The following is a 13,896-nucleotide window of genomic DNA, read 5'->3' on the forward strand; positions in this document are numbered from 1 at the left end:
GAGAAGCTCAACAACCAAAAAAACAATCTCGTCATCAACAACAGGCTTACCAGCCCCGTGGCAACAATAACAACAACAACACCAGCAATTATGAGAGGAAAAGGGTGACTTTTGACCCGATGCCTATGACTTACGCTAAACTGTACCCTTCCTTGATTGATAGGAAGTTGGTAACTCCATGTGATCCTCCTATTGTTCCAGCCAATCCTCAATGGTGGTACAAGCCTGAACTTCATTGTGTGTATCATTCCGGTGCGCCCGGACATGGTATGGAGAACTGCTTTCCGTTGAAGACGAAGGTACAAGACCTCGTAAGGATTGGGATACTATCCTTTGAGGATATAAGCCCTAATGTTAAGAAGAACCCATTGCTCGAGCATAGGAAGGCGGCTGTCAACGTGGTCCAAGGTTGCCCTGGCAAGTATAAGGTCCTTTATGTGAATGATATAAAGCAGTCCCTAGTGGAAATGCATAGACTATTGTGTGAGTACAGTCAATATGAGCACGATCACGATAGGTGCCATGTGTGTACTGTCAATGAAAGAGGATGCCGCAAGATAAGAAGGGACATCCAAGAGATGCTAGACCAAGGGATGATCGAGATACTTCAAAATCGTGATGAGGATGAAGTTGATGTTATTACCCCTATTATCAATATTCATGATCCTGTTGTCATCAAGTATGATGGCAACAAAAGGAAGGTGGTGCCAAATCTTGTGATAAAGCCAGCGGGCCCTGTCCCATATGTGTCAGATAAAACGGTCCCGTACCGTTACAATGTTGTTATGCTTGAAGATGTGAAGGAGGTGCCGTTTCCCTCAACCTTTGTTGTAAGCATATTCGATGTTAGTGGAGTGACCCGTAGTGGTCGTGTTTTCTCGGCTCAGCCGAAAGCCCACGAAAACGTCGTGAAGAGGGATGTTGTCATCGTGCAGCCCTGGTAGCGACACACATCATAAAGGAGGCAATAACGCAAATAAAGCTTCACACATAAATACATACATCAATTCAAAAACATGTATCCACATGAACATGCATAACATAACATAAGATTTGTGACTGCTCATAGAAGTCTGATCCCTAACTATACCAATACAATACGTCAGGTCAAAAACACTTATTGGCCTTCCTCAATTAATGACCCGCTAAACAGAGCCTTTTTAACAAAGGACCTCCCCAAACAGTTTAACATATCCAGTAAATAAATCATCTCGCATGGTCGTTATCAACTAGTAAGCAGGTGTTCATCTCTCACATCCCCGACTTAGTAACCTATCCAGCACATGGGATACTTTCCATCAATTATTACATATGATTCTATCAAACAACGATCGGAGGATCATCAGAGTCCTACCCTATTTCCATAACATGATCGGATGATCATAGGTATCGTACGCAAGTTTCACCTGAATGGGATGAAACTGATCAAAGGGGTTCTATCAGAGTTTCATCAAGCAACGATGGTGGATCATCAGAGTCCTACCCGATTCCAATAGTATGATCGGATGATCATAGAAATCATATGCAAGTTTCACTCGGATAGGCGGAAACTAATCAAAGGGGTTCTACGAGGGTTTTATCAAGCAATGATCAGATGATCAGAGAAATTATATGCTAGTTTCACCAGGACGGGATGAAATTAGTCAAGAAAGTCTCACTAGGGTTCCTCTTCCAAAACATCTTTTTCTGACATGTCAACGCCAATAAATTCTTTTGTTTCTCTTTCTTTAGGGGAATTGGTTGTCATGAGTGTCTGATTATTTTTTAACATGATGTTCTTCTATTGCACACGTGACGAACTTTGTTTCAACATTTCAACATTTTTTTCTTCATTTTGATCTTTTTCTTCTTGCGCTTCGTCGTCATTATCCTTAGTTGCTTCTTTTATGAGCCCATCAATGATATGATACTCTTTCACCTCCTCAATTTCCTAAACTTAGGACACTACTGGGTGACATCGTCAGAAATGACACTTGGCGTAGGTCTCTCCTTACTAAATTTTATAACTTTTTAGATGGATTGAACGCTTCAAGGTGAAGATGCAGTATATCACAACACTTAATTTTTTTAATATTTTTTATTTTAAAACGTGGCATGATGTTTTGATATAATTTTCTGAATGTTCAAATCATTGAGATGATTAATTTTCTAACATAGTGTTAGAATAAACAAAAAAAGATGAATTTTTATTTAATTCCCATCATTAGAGTGTCCAAACTTTAGTATGTTTAAGTGTTGATTTGCATCATTGTGATTTAACATAACACATTTCAATTATACTGAGAGAAAGAGGTAAAGTTATTGGTACATATGCATATGAAAATAATTGAAATGTCTGAATAGAAAAGTAATTAAGAAAAATGGTATTTGAAAATAATTGAGATGTTCATAAATCATTAGAGATCATCGCAACTATATTCCTAAATTGTAACCAATTATGAAAAATAAGAAGCAAATTTACGTCATTTTGTATGAGAGAATTAAATTAATTAATTTAAAGTAGTAAAGTGTATAAAAGAAGCATTTCACGAAATAATAAATTATTAATAATAATAATAGTAATAGTGATAGAAAAAATAAGAAAACAAAATAGTTGATGGAAAAGGTCAAAATAAATGCTGGATTAAAACAAAAGAAAATATAAAAATAATGTGTTTCATTAAAGTTGCATTTTTCTATTTTTTTATAACTTGGTTTTTTTAGAAAAGAATTAATTGACAAGTAGATGAATTAAAGTAGGAGCCAATTGGAGTTAGAATTGTTGTTTATTCCGATAATATATTTACTTACTATTTTCTAAGTATGCGTGTAGTGTGTCTAGTGTGGTTTAAAATGGAAAGGAGATATTAGTTGAGTTATAAATAAGAGAGAAATTTGATGTAAAAATATTCATTTTAGTGAAAATGGCTTTATCATCATCAGTAATGAGTGTAGTAATAGTCTTAATAGGCATTGCATTTTCACTTAATATGTGTGTAGGAACTTATGACTATCTGTCGTTGAGTCTTCAATGACAACCCGGATACTGCAGGAGGACCGATATTAAAATTAAATGTCAAAACAGTCTAACAGTGCCTAACAATTTTATTATACATGGTTTATGGCCTTCCAACCACTTGGATCCTCAGCCAGAATATTGCTGGACTGGAGACAAGCAGGCACAAACTTTGAATACGAAAACGGTGATGGGTTTGTTTGTTTATTGTTAATTTTGTTTTACATTACATGTATCAATAACATGAACTTTTATTTTTTTTGACAGATTCCAAAAGATTTACAAACTAAGCTCAAGATATCATGGACAAGTGCAATAGGAGATAATGAAATGTTCTGGAAATATGAATGGTCGAAGCATGGAACATGTTACTACGATGGGAAGAAGCATAGGCAATTTACATACTTCAATACAGCATACAAGTTTTGGAATGGATTTAACCTTTTTAATACACTCAAGGCAGAAGGGATTGTCCCTGTTTCAGGATTAGGCAAGCAGTACACTACAGAGGCTGCAACAAAAGCCATCAAAAAGCACTACACCAAAGACACTGTTACATTCACTCCTCGATTCATGTGTTCTAATTCTCCACCAAATGAGTTATATGAAATTATTATGTGTTTGGATCATGACGGAATGAGTGCCATCAACTGTACAATGCCTTCATCTTGTGGCAACTTATTTTTATGGAAATTATAATTATAATTATAATGATGATGTAATATATATATTGCTTCCGTATAGATATACTAAATAAAAAGGAAGCAACTATGTATTATGAGTGTTTATTTATCTATTATGCAAGAGATTAATTAGTGTTTATTTATCCATTATGCTGTCTCAATGTATATTTTACAACCATGATAATTCTTGATGCATCTGTGCTTGAAGATTGATCCAGAGGCTATATTGAAAGCTTTTTTTTTTCTTTTAAAATTAGGACAACTAATAATATATTCAACTCAATTTTAATAGTATTTGGATTAATAATACTGATATACTTATGTTGCATAACAGCAATGATGATTAAAACCTCTAACCAGGACTAGGAGTTGATGTTTTCAAACAATAATTCTGATTCTTTGGACACTTTAGTCACTCTTACTCTATTTACAGACCTTCTTTTAGATGAATGGTTCAAAACTCTCATAACTTTTGCACAATACTTGCTTCTAATATTATTCCAATAAGAATATCCAGTCCAAATACTTCAATTTTACTGTCAATTTTTAGTTTATCACAGAGAATATCATTTCTATTTTGGCCAAACCAAAAAACTTATACATCACTCATAACAACTATTAAAATAGTTTAACTATTTAAGATTAGTGGATATAACCATCTAGCCACTGTCAATACAACTCTCGATTCATCACTTCACTTCTCTGTTAAACTCATCCACCATCGTCATCTATAACCATCTAGCCACTGCCAATGCTAGGGAATTTAGGTGTTGATGAAGATATGCAAATCATATATCAAAACATTCTCTCAAGTGTTATGCTAGGTAATATGAACATTATCAAGAAGAAAGATGTGATTCACACCTATCATGCATCAGAATTAGGAATGACATCACTTAATACATTCATGAATACATAAAGTTTGTTAGAGAAGAGACGGGAGTAACACTGACGATGTAGGACATTCCTTAAGCTCCCAAAGGTAGTGTCTACAAGCCTTAAAGAAAGAGGAAACAAATTTCTTATAAATCTGAAAAGGTAGTTCATAAATCACATAAGAAGAATGTTCCACAACTGATTAAGAGTGGAGCTACTGGCAATTCTCCTCAGAAAACAACCACTTTTGAACTGCTGGTTAATAAGAAGAAGTTGAGGAAGATGGTGCTACCATTTGTTGATGATGAAGAAGTAGAGGATGAATAACCTTTCCTTAAGACAACAAAGGTTGTGTATAATAATGCTCAGAACATTCCTGATAACATGAAACTATATCACATTTTTAGACTTGATTTAATTAAATTATATCGTTATTTGATTCAATATATTTTATATTATTCAATATTACTCGGCATTTTCTTCCGTATAGATATACTAAATAAAAAGGACGCAGCTATGAATGATTAATTAGTGTTTATTTATCTATTTTACAACAGATTAATTAGTGTTTATTTATCTATATTTAAAGCTTTTATTTTTCTTTTAAAAACAGTTGAATAACCATCGACAGTTATATTGGTACCCATTTCCATACCATAAAATCAGCACAAGGAGTAATGGATTTTAAAGATGATAGAAGTCAAGTATATATGTTATGGTCTTCACTACCTGCATTTCAGCATATTCACGCTCTTAAAAATGAAATAGAGACATAATCAGTTTGCAAATTAAAAAAGAGTATACAATTCTTACAAATGAAATAGAGACATAATCAATTTGCAAATTAAAATTAAATTGATAAAACAAGATCCATATCACCAACTGTCTTCTTAAATTGTCAAATACATCATATAATAATTTTGAATTTCTGAAGTTGACAAATCACTTTGTATACATGGTAAAAATCCTAATAACCATAGCAATATACCTCCGGGTGAAAACAAAAAGAGAAAAAAAAAACTAGTTACTTGATCCTCCAATCGAAAGAAGGCTTTCCTTGTAAAGTCCGATATAACAACAATAATCTTCTCCTTTAATCCCAAGCTCCTCAATTATTTGGGTGCTCAAATCAACACAGGCTAGCTCATCATCTATTTTTCTAAAAAAAATGTATCCCTTCTTCCCAAATCCAATTGGGGGCCAGTCAATGGAAGGCATGGGACCACAAATAAATAGTTTGATCCATGATTCTTTCACACCGAGTTCACCCAGAATAGATATGTGAAAAATATTATTCTTGTCATGATTTATGATAAAAGCAATTGATCCATTTAACGCCGTCAAGTGTCATTCATCCAAATCAGATCTTTCATCAATGGGTGTTGTAAAGAACACCTCATGACTCATGTCAAATGACATCATAAATATTTGATCGTGTCTACCCGTAACCAACCAATGACATGCACCATTCATGTACAATTCCTCCCCATAAAATGCGTTACCAACATACCAGTTAGCCATATCGTCCATGTGGAGTATCTTCCAAGAATTATTTCTTAGACTATATATCTCAAAAAAGGAGAAATACATTATACCTTGTGGTGGAGGAGAATCAGGGTCATAGTCATTACAACTTGAGCTATCAAATGTTACATATTGAATCACCTTAAAGTCATCTCTTACTTGGTCATAACCAAACCCATGAAAGTCATGAAACACGCGAAGGCGGGGGTGTTTTGGTACAAGCTCATCGGGGCTAGGAGGAATGACAACGAATTCTTCGATAGCTGGGTTCCACAATACATATTTGACCTTATTAGAATCTCCCCCTTCATAATTTCTCCCGATACAAAAAATACCGTTAACACTTGTTTTTCCCAAAATATTAAGATAAAGGTCAACCTCTTGAAATGGAGGTGGCAAAGTTAATTTGATTCTACTATCGAGCAAATGCAATTCAGGATGGTAACGATAAGCACAATCACGTTTAAAGATGAGGAGATATGTATGATGATCGTCGGAATTGCTATGAGAAATGAAATGGTTGCGAAACATATTGATGAAATGAGAATTTTCAAATAAAATGGACCATGATTTGCGTACGCAACCAAAACGCTTCAAGGATTTAATGGGGAGTTTTGAAAGAACATGGAAGGCAACATCATCGTCAATATACTTTCTGCTAACCTTTGAATCAGACCACTTGTTGAACGACAGTGATAGCTTCTGTTGATAATCCATGAACGAGTTGAACGGTGATGATTTCTTCTGTTGATAATCCATGGTCGAGTTGAACGACGGTGATTACTTCTACAAATAATCTATGGTCAAGTTGAACGATGGTGATTGCTTCTGCAAATAATCCATGGTCGAGTTGAACGGTGGTGATAGCTTCGGTTGATTCCGCTTAAAAAGAGAGGAAATTTCTTCAATCGATACCGCTGTTGCTTGTGTTTTCTTCTAGGTTAGAGAAATGTTTTCTTCTTGTGTTATATATATATATATATATATATATATATATATATATATATATATTTAAATTTACTCAAATGACCTATTTTTTCAAAAAGTTCTTAAAAGCCATTTTTTTAATAATTTGCTATTGAATACATTATTTTTATGTTTAATGATTCTATGAATACTACAACTCTTTTTTTTTAAAAATTTGGAGCTCGGTTAATTTAACTTTCAAAGATTATTATTATAATGAAATAAAATTTTATGGAAAAAAATTAAAAAACGATTCATAAAAGATTTTAATGTAAATTAAGTTCAAATAATTTTTAAAATGCTAATTTAAATATTTTCTTATTTTATTAAAACTTATTTTGGATTTTAATATTTTTTTAAAATTATTTAATTTTGAAGTCATTTCAAATCATTTTTCATAAATATCATTTTTGAGATACAATTTTTAATCTAAATTATAATTACGATTATATTTTAATTTTAATCTAAATTATAATTACGATTATATTTTAATTTTTAATAACGTATGTCTATATTATAATATATCAAAACTTGTCTTTAAATTTAGAAAAAATAAATATAAATAAAATTTATAATATTTTGAAAACCAATTTTATAAAATTTATTTTTGAAAATACACAAAAAATAAATTAAAGCTAAAACAGACCCTTCATTTGATTTAGATTTTGTGAAAAATCATTCTAAAATGTAAATCAAACTGAATATTATTCATTGATTCTGATTTTTTATCTTTAAATTTAATTTAAATGAATTAATATTCAAACTAAATAAACTCATTGTACCTCTATTATAGTAAGTATATATTTAAATTAATTTTGGTAAAAACAGATCAAACAACCTGATTAAAAATATTATTTTTAAGGAAAAAAAGAAAATATTTTTTAGTAAAAGATAATGATTTTAGTGGATGTCCACAGTCAATATATATTTTATAAAATTAATTTTTTAATTGTTATTTTTAATATAAACTTTCTATATGTGAATTTCTTAACTTGTGCCTCAAGAACACAAGTTAGCATTAATTTTTTTTATATAATCTCTCAATAAAAAATCACTAATCTATTAAATTATTTAATTTTATTTTAAATAATAACATAATTTGATGAGATCCGCACCTCGTCATTGAATAATGCTATAAAATTATTTTTTATTATGAATAATTATATATATATATATATATATATATATATATATATATATATATATATATATATATATATATATATATCATTGTATCGAGAATTTTAAATTTCCGATAGTTCAAAAAAGTTGGATTTTTTTCCTAATTTTTTGAATTTCCAGTGATATGTAAGAAATTTTGAAATTGGCGGTAATTAACTAATTTTTTGCTTTTTTTTTCATTTAGCAGTGAAGTCTAAGGGAAAAGACCACACCATTGCAGGCATGCCCACATATAGAGAGACATCCCAGGCTAGGGCTGCTGAGGTAGAGTCTTTTCAACTACGGATTAGACGAGTAGTTTCAACCGGTTCACATTGGAAATGGTTGGCTGAGTAGGGGCAGATATGTGCACCCCGTAGCACCCGATACCGAGAGAAGTGGGGTCATTCAGAAGCTGGAACTTTATTGGAGGTGCAACACCATTGAAGTAAACTTCTTCCTTAATTAAAAATTGACGAAGGGGCATTTTGAGATGTTTTTCTCAACAACAAATGACCTTTATTTATACAACTTTAAAATCATTCTTGACCACACAAAACGGTCGGTATTATCACAGTCGTCCAAAACTGTCTTCAAAATCCTAACCGTTGCAAATCTTATAAAATTGCACTAATCGAAATTTCATATTGGTTGAAATTTTCGGTATAACATAATACTTTTTAAAAATACCTGTAAAATTTCAAGCGTACCGAATTTTTTTGTAAATTCTAGCATTAATTCATACCCGAAATTCTGAATACACTAGCAATTAACTGTACCAGAAATTTGAAATTACTTTCGAAAATTTTGTATGCAAATTTAATTCAAATTTTCAGCAGGGGAACTTTTAAAATTATGAAATTAAGTGGGATTCCAGGTATAAAAAAGTGAATGACATGTTAAATCCTCCTTCCTTGGTCATAAAGGTAAGACATAACTGCCCATTAACTCTACAACATTGACCCAAACGAGCGTCTATAAATACTTCTCGCCTAAAGAAAAATGGGACTCTAAATCATCATACATATCTTTTACAACCCTAAAGAGTATCACATTCACAACAACCATAATACACGACTGGCATAACAGTCTGATTGCTATCAAGCATCGTCGGTCACTAGTGTAGCGGTAAAAATTTTGAGTTTAAGTTATTGATTAACTTAACACATAAAGCAAGAGTCGTCATCGCACATTTATTATTTCCAAAAGAAAAAGGGAAAAAGTACGAACAAAACCCAAAGAAAATTAAAAAAAAAAAACTAATAATAAGAGATAAGGGTCTGGGGGTTAGTTATGCAAAGTGAATGTATGAGCACCCTAAACATCTATGGTACTCCATGGGAACCCCTTTTAAAATATTCACATTTTAGTTTTAAAAAAGGTGTTGTTTGAAAAATATTGGAGGGATGGGAAAAGAAATAGTTTTCTTAATTTTTATGTTTGCCAAGACTTTTGAAGTCTCATGCCTACGTACCAACAAAGTGTAATGGAGGATCAAAACCTCATAGTTCGTGGTAAAAGTAACAAAGATGTTTGTTTTGATTCATTTTACTGAAAAGATATTTTGCCATTTTAATGAGAATACTCAACTAGTCATCCACAAGTATGAGAACTTTGCATCAACATGAGAAGAGCTCTAACTTGGATAGAGATCCATAAGTATGCCACTAACTCTCTTAGATGGTGTAGCGGGGTATTCGTTACCTTCAGATTTATTGACTAAATCAAAAGTAAGCATACAATTCGAGTCGCCACCGCACTTCTATTTATCCAAAGGAAAGGTTAGAAAGCGAACAAAAACCGAGTAAGAAGTTTTATCAAATCAAAAACTAATAAAAATGTCAAAGATCTGGGTAAGGGGGTTGGTTATGAAATGGGAAGGTTTTAAGCACCCAAAACATCCTTAGTACTCTAAGGGAGCCGTTTTTTCATGTGTGTATGGTAGGTTGGTATTTGTGAAAAGATTTCTGCAAACAAGGTTGGGGAGATGAGAAAAGAATATACATATTTACAATTTTTGTTGTTTGAATGGATAAACCCATTGCCTATGTACCATCACAAAGTTAGGATCAAAACCTCGTAGTTCGGGGTAAAAATCTCAAAGATTGGTGAATTGATTTGTGAAAAGCCTTAAGGTCTTTTGTTATCAAACGGAGAAAACTCAACCTAAACCAACAATCCACCATGGGAGGAGAGCTTCAACATACTAGTGAGGGATCCACCCTATAATAAGTATGGAAGACTTATATTCCAATCACTAAGGATAAGGTGAGGTTTACATCAACCACTATGATAACTCAAACCTATGACTAATGTTTATGAAAAAGTTTTAACAAAGGTGGCTGATAACACTAAAATTTACCGTATTTTCGACTCCGATTTCACATACATTCTAGTTGTTTTACTATCATTTTGTTCTGTTATTGCTATTTTTTCCTTTGTTTTCAGGTTTTTACTTTAATCGGAGCCCCGATCGAGAAAAGGAGCGAAAAAGAGCCAAAAACCCTAAAAATCAGCATTTTGTACTTATGTCCTACCCAATGGCGGGCGCCACAGACCCTGCCATGACGTGTCCAAGCTCAACTTCCCTCAACTCCCACGATCTCCACTACATCCACTAAGGCGCCTCACTTTGGCCTTGTGGCGGGCGCCATGGCCTTGTGGAGGGCGCCACAAGAGGAAAACAGTTTCCCTCCCATTTTCAAGTTGAAGGGCATCCAAGTCATTTCCATCTTTTTACTTGCTTATAAATAGAAACTCGAATTCACTTTTACAATCATCCAAACTTAGAGCAGAGGCAAACTCAGAGCAACTTTGTTTCACTTAGGCATATATTCAGTTTTATAAAGTGGTAATCGCTTCGCATTGGAATGTTACCACAATTGTGTAATCGAGTCTGTGATAGAGTCTGTAATCGAGTTTGGAGCACTTTGGAAGGAAGTTAATCCTGCCGCCATTTTCATTTCCGCTTTGCAATTTATTCAACCCTCCGATTGGAGCAGGTTTTTATTACTTGTCTTTATCTTATTTATTTTCCCGCACTCGCTTTACTTTTATTTATTTCCTCGCACTCGCTTTACTTTTATTTATTTCCCGCACTCACTTTAAATTATTTATTTCCTGCACTCGCTTTAAATTATTTATTTCCTCGCACTCGCTTTACTTTCATTTATTTTCCGCACTCGCACTACTTTTATTTACTTTCCGCACTCGCACTACTTTTATTTATTTTAATGCACTTTTACTTTACCATGTCTAGCTAAATTTATAAGGTTAGAATGTAAGGATCGTAATTGAACCAGTAATCCGTACAATCGTTCGTAGAAACACTTAAGGGCTATTTTAACTTTCAACTTAAGTTTTCCCGCACTTCAATTCCGTTGGGTAAGATCGAAAGCCGTCCAACGTCTTTTTAAACTTAATTGTTTTTAACTATTTCAAAAACAGCTAAAGCGCTTTGTTTAGTTCATTAGGAGATTTTAACATTAAGAAGAAAAGAGATTTGAAAACTATTTTCGGACGCGTTTATAAGTTTAGAGTCTGGTTCTTGAGAACCTCTTTTGGTTAAGAAATCCAGGTTATAATAATTTTCAACTTAGTCAAGATACTATATTTCTTAAAAATAGGTTTACTACTCTAACGCAATGCGCGCCTTTTTATAAGTGACAATAAGAGGGTTTGATTAGGGAGTACAACTCGGTTCTGAATACGTGAAAGCGACAATTCCTGTTAAATTAGTTCTTTTCAAAGTAGAAAACATTGCCCATAAGTAGTTATATTAGCAAGTACTTGGATTATCAATTGATTACGTGAATTACATTCGACCTTGTCTTTATTAATTATATCTGAAACTTTACTTTTCATTGCACACTACAAAAACACCTATTTCGATTGCCTTTGATAAACACCATAACAATAGATAATGATAGATTGACACTTGGTCTCTGTGGATTCGACAATCTTTTATATTACTCTGGCGCATTCGTATACTTGTGAACCCCGCATCAAGTTATTGACCGCATCAAGTTTTTGGCGCCGTTGTCGGGGACCAATTTCGTCAAATTTCATTTTCCTGTTGTTATATCGTTTAGACTTAGGCTATTTTCCGCTGGTCAATGCGAAGAACTCGCAGCACCGGAAGTTTAAGCTTAGTATACCCTCTGGCGGAACCTGAATGTTACGCTCGCGCACGTTTATGCTTTCATAGAATTAAGAGAGCTATGGCCGAAGATCAAAACCAAAGACCTCTTAAGGATTTCGCTCAACCATCTAATGAAGAACCTAGTTCTAGTATAGTAAACCCAATCATACCAGCTAATAATTTTGAACTTAAACCATCCTTGTTGCAACTAGTGCAACAGAGACAATTCGCAGGTCTCGCTACTGAGAACCCAAAAGCAACTAGGAAGGATCATTTCCCTTTACCATTTATAGACCAGATGTTGGAGCGTCTAGACAGAAACTCTTACTTCTGCTATCTAGATGGATACTCTGGATTCTTCCAAATACCTATCCACCCCGAAGATCAAGAAAAAACTACCTTTACATGCCCTTATGGAACTTTTGCCTATAGACGAATGCCATTCGGCCTCTGTAACGCCCCAGCTACTTTCCAACGATGCATGATGTCAATCTTCGCAAATTACCTAGATGGTATCATGGAAGTGTTTATGGATGATTTCTCGGTTTGCGGATTTGATTTCCACAATTGTCTTGCTAACCTTGAGAAAATCCTGGAGAGATGCGTGGAGGTGAACCTCGTGCTAAACTGGGAAAAATGTCATTTCATGGTGACCGAAGGAATAGTTTTAGGACATATAGTTTCCGAAAAAGGTATAGAGGTAGATAAAGATAAAATAGAAGTTATAGAAAACCTAAAACCCCCAAAAACCATCAGAGAAGTCCGAAGCTTTCTTGGACACGCTGGATTCTACCGGCGTTTCATTAAAGACTTCTCCAAAATAACCAAACCTTTAACCGGACTTTTAATGAAAGATGCTAAATTCATTTTTGATGAAAAATGTAATGACACATTTAATCTTTTAAAGCAAGCATTAGTATCGGCACCCATTATGAAACCACCTGATTGGTTTGAACCTTTTGAGATAATGTGTGATGCTAGTGATTACGCAGTTGGAGCCGTTCTAGGACAAAGGAAAGATAAAAAATTACATGCCATTTATTATGCCAGTAGAACTCTAGATGCTGCCCAACTTAACTACGCAACAACTGAAAAAGAATTACTCGTTGTAGTTTTCGCTATAGAAAAATTTAGATCTTATCTAGTAGGAGCAAAAATTATTGTTTACACCGATCATGCTGTCATTCGTTACCTATTAAGTAAAAAAGATGTCAAGCCCAGGTTACTCCGATGGATTCTATTACTACAAGAGTTTGATTTAGACATAAGAGATAAGAAAGGCATTGAAAATGTAGTAGCCGATCACCTTTCTAGGCTAGAACATCTAAAACCAGAACTAGTACCCATAAATGATGATTTCGCCTATGATAGACTGATAGCTAGAGTAGAAACCATTGAAGGTAATAACCTAGATCCTTATGAGCACCCCCAAAATTCCTTAGCAATAAGTAACATACCCTGGTATGCAGATTTCGTTAATTACCTAGCTGCTGATATAGTACCCCCTGATCTTGACTACCACCGCAAGAAGAAATTCTTCCACGATGTGA

General features: G+C 33.6%; 1 long non-coding RNA gene and 1 pseudogene across 1 annotated transcript; one reads left to right on the top strand and one right to left on the bottom strand.

Moving 5' to 3' along the window:
* Positions 1–2,839: 2,839 nt before the first annotated feature.
* On the top strand, positions 2,840–3,821 carry LOC127092297 (uncharacterized). Its single transcript, XR_007792153.1, has 2 exons — positions 2,840–3,182; positions 3,263–3,821. It is a non-coding gene; the product is annotated as an uncharacterized LOC127092297 (long non-coding RNA).
* A 1,588-nt stretch (positions 3,822–5,409) lies between these two features.
* LOC127097326 (F-box only protein 8-like) lies at positions 5,410–7,032 on the bottom strand (annotated as a pseudogene).
* Between the last annotated feature and the right edge of the window lie 6,864 nt (positions 7,033–13,896).

This window comes from Lathyrus oleraceus, chromosome 6, assembly GCF_024323335.1.
Source record: "Lathyrus oleraceus cultivar Zhongwan6 chromosome 6, CAAS_Psat_ZW6_1.0, whole genome shotgun sequence".
Taxonomy (NCBI): domain Eukaryota; kingdom Viridiplantae; phylum Streptophyta; class Magnoliopsida; order Fabales; family Fabaceae; genus Lathyrus; species Lathyrus oleraceus.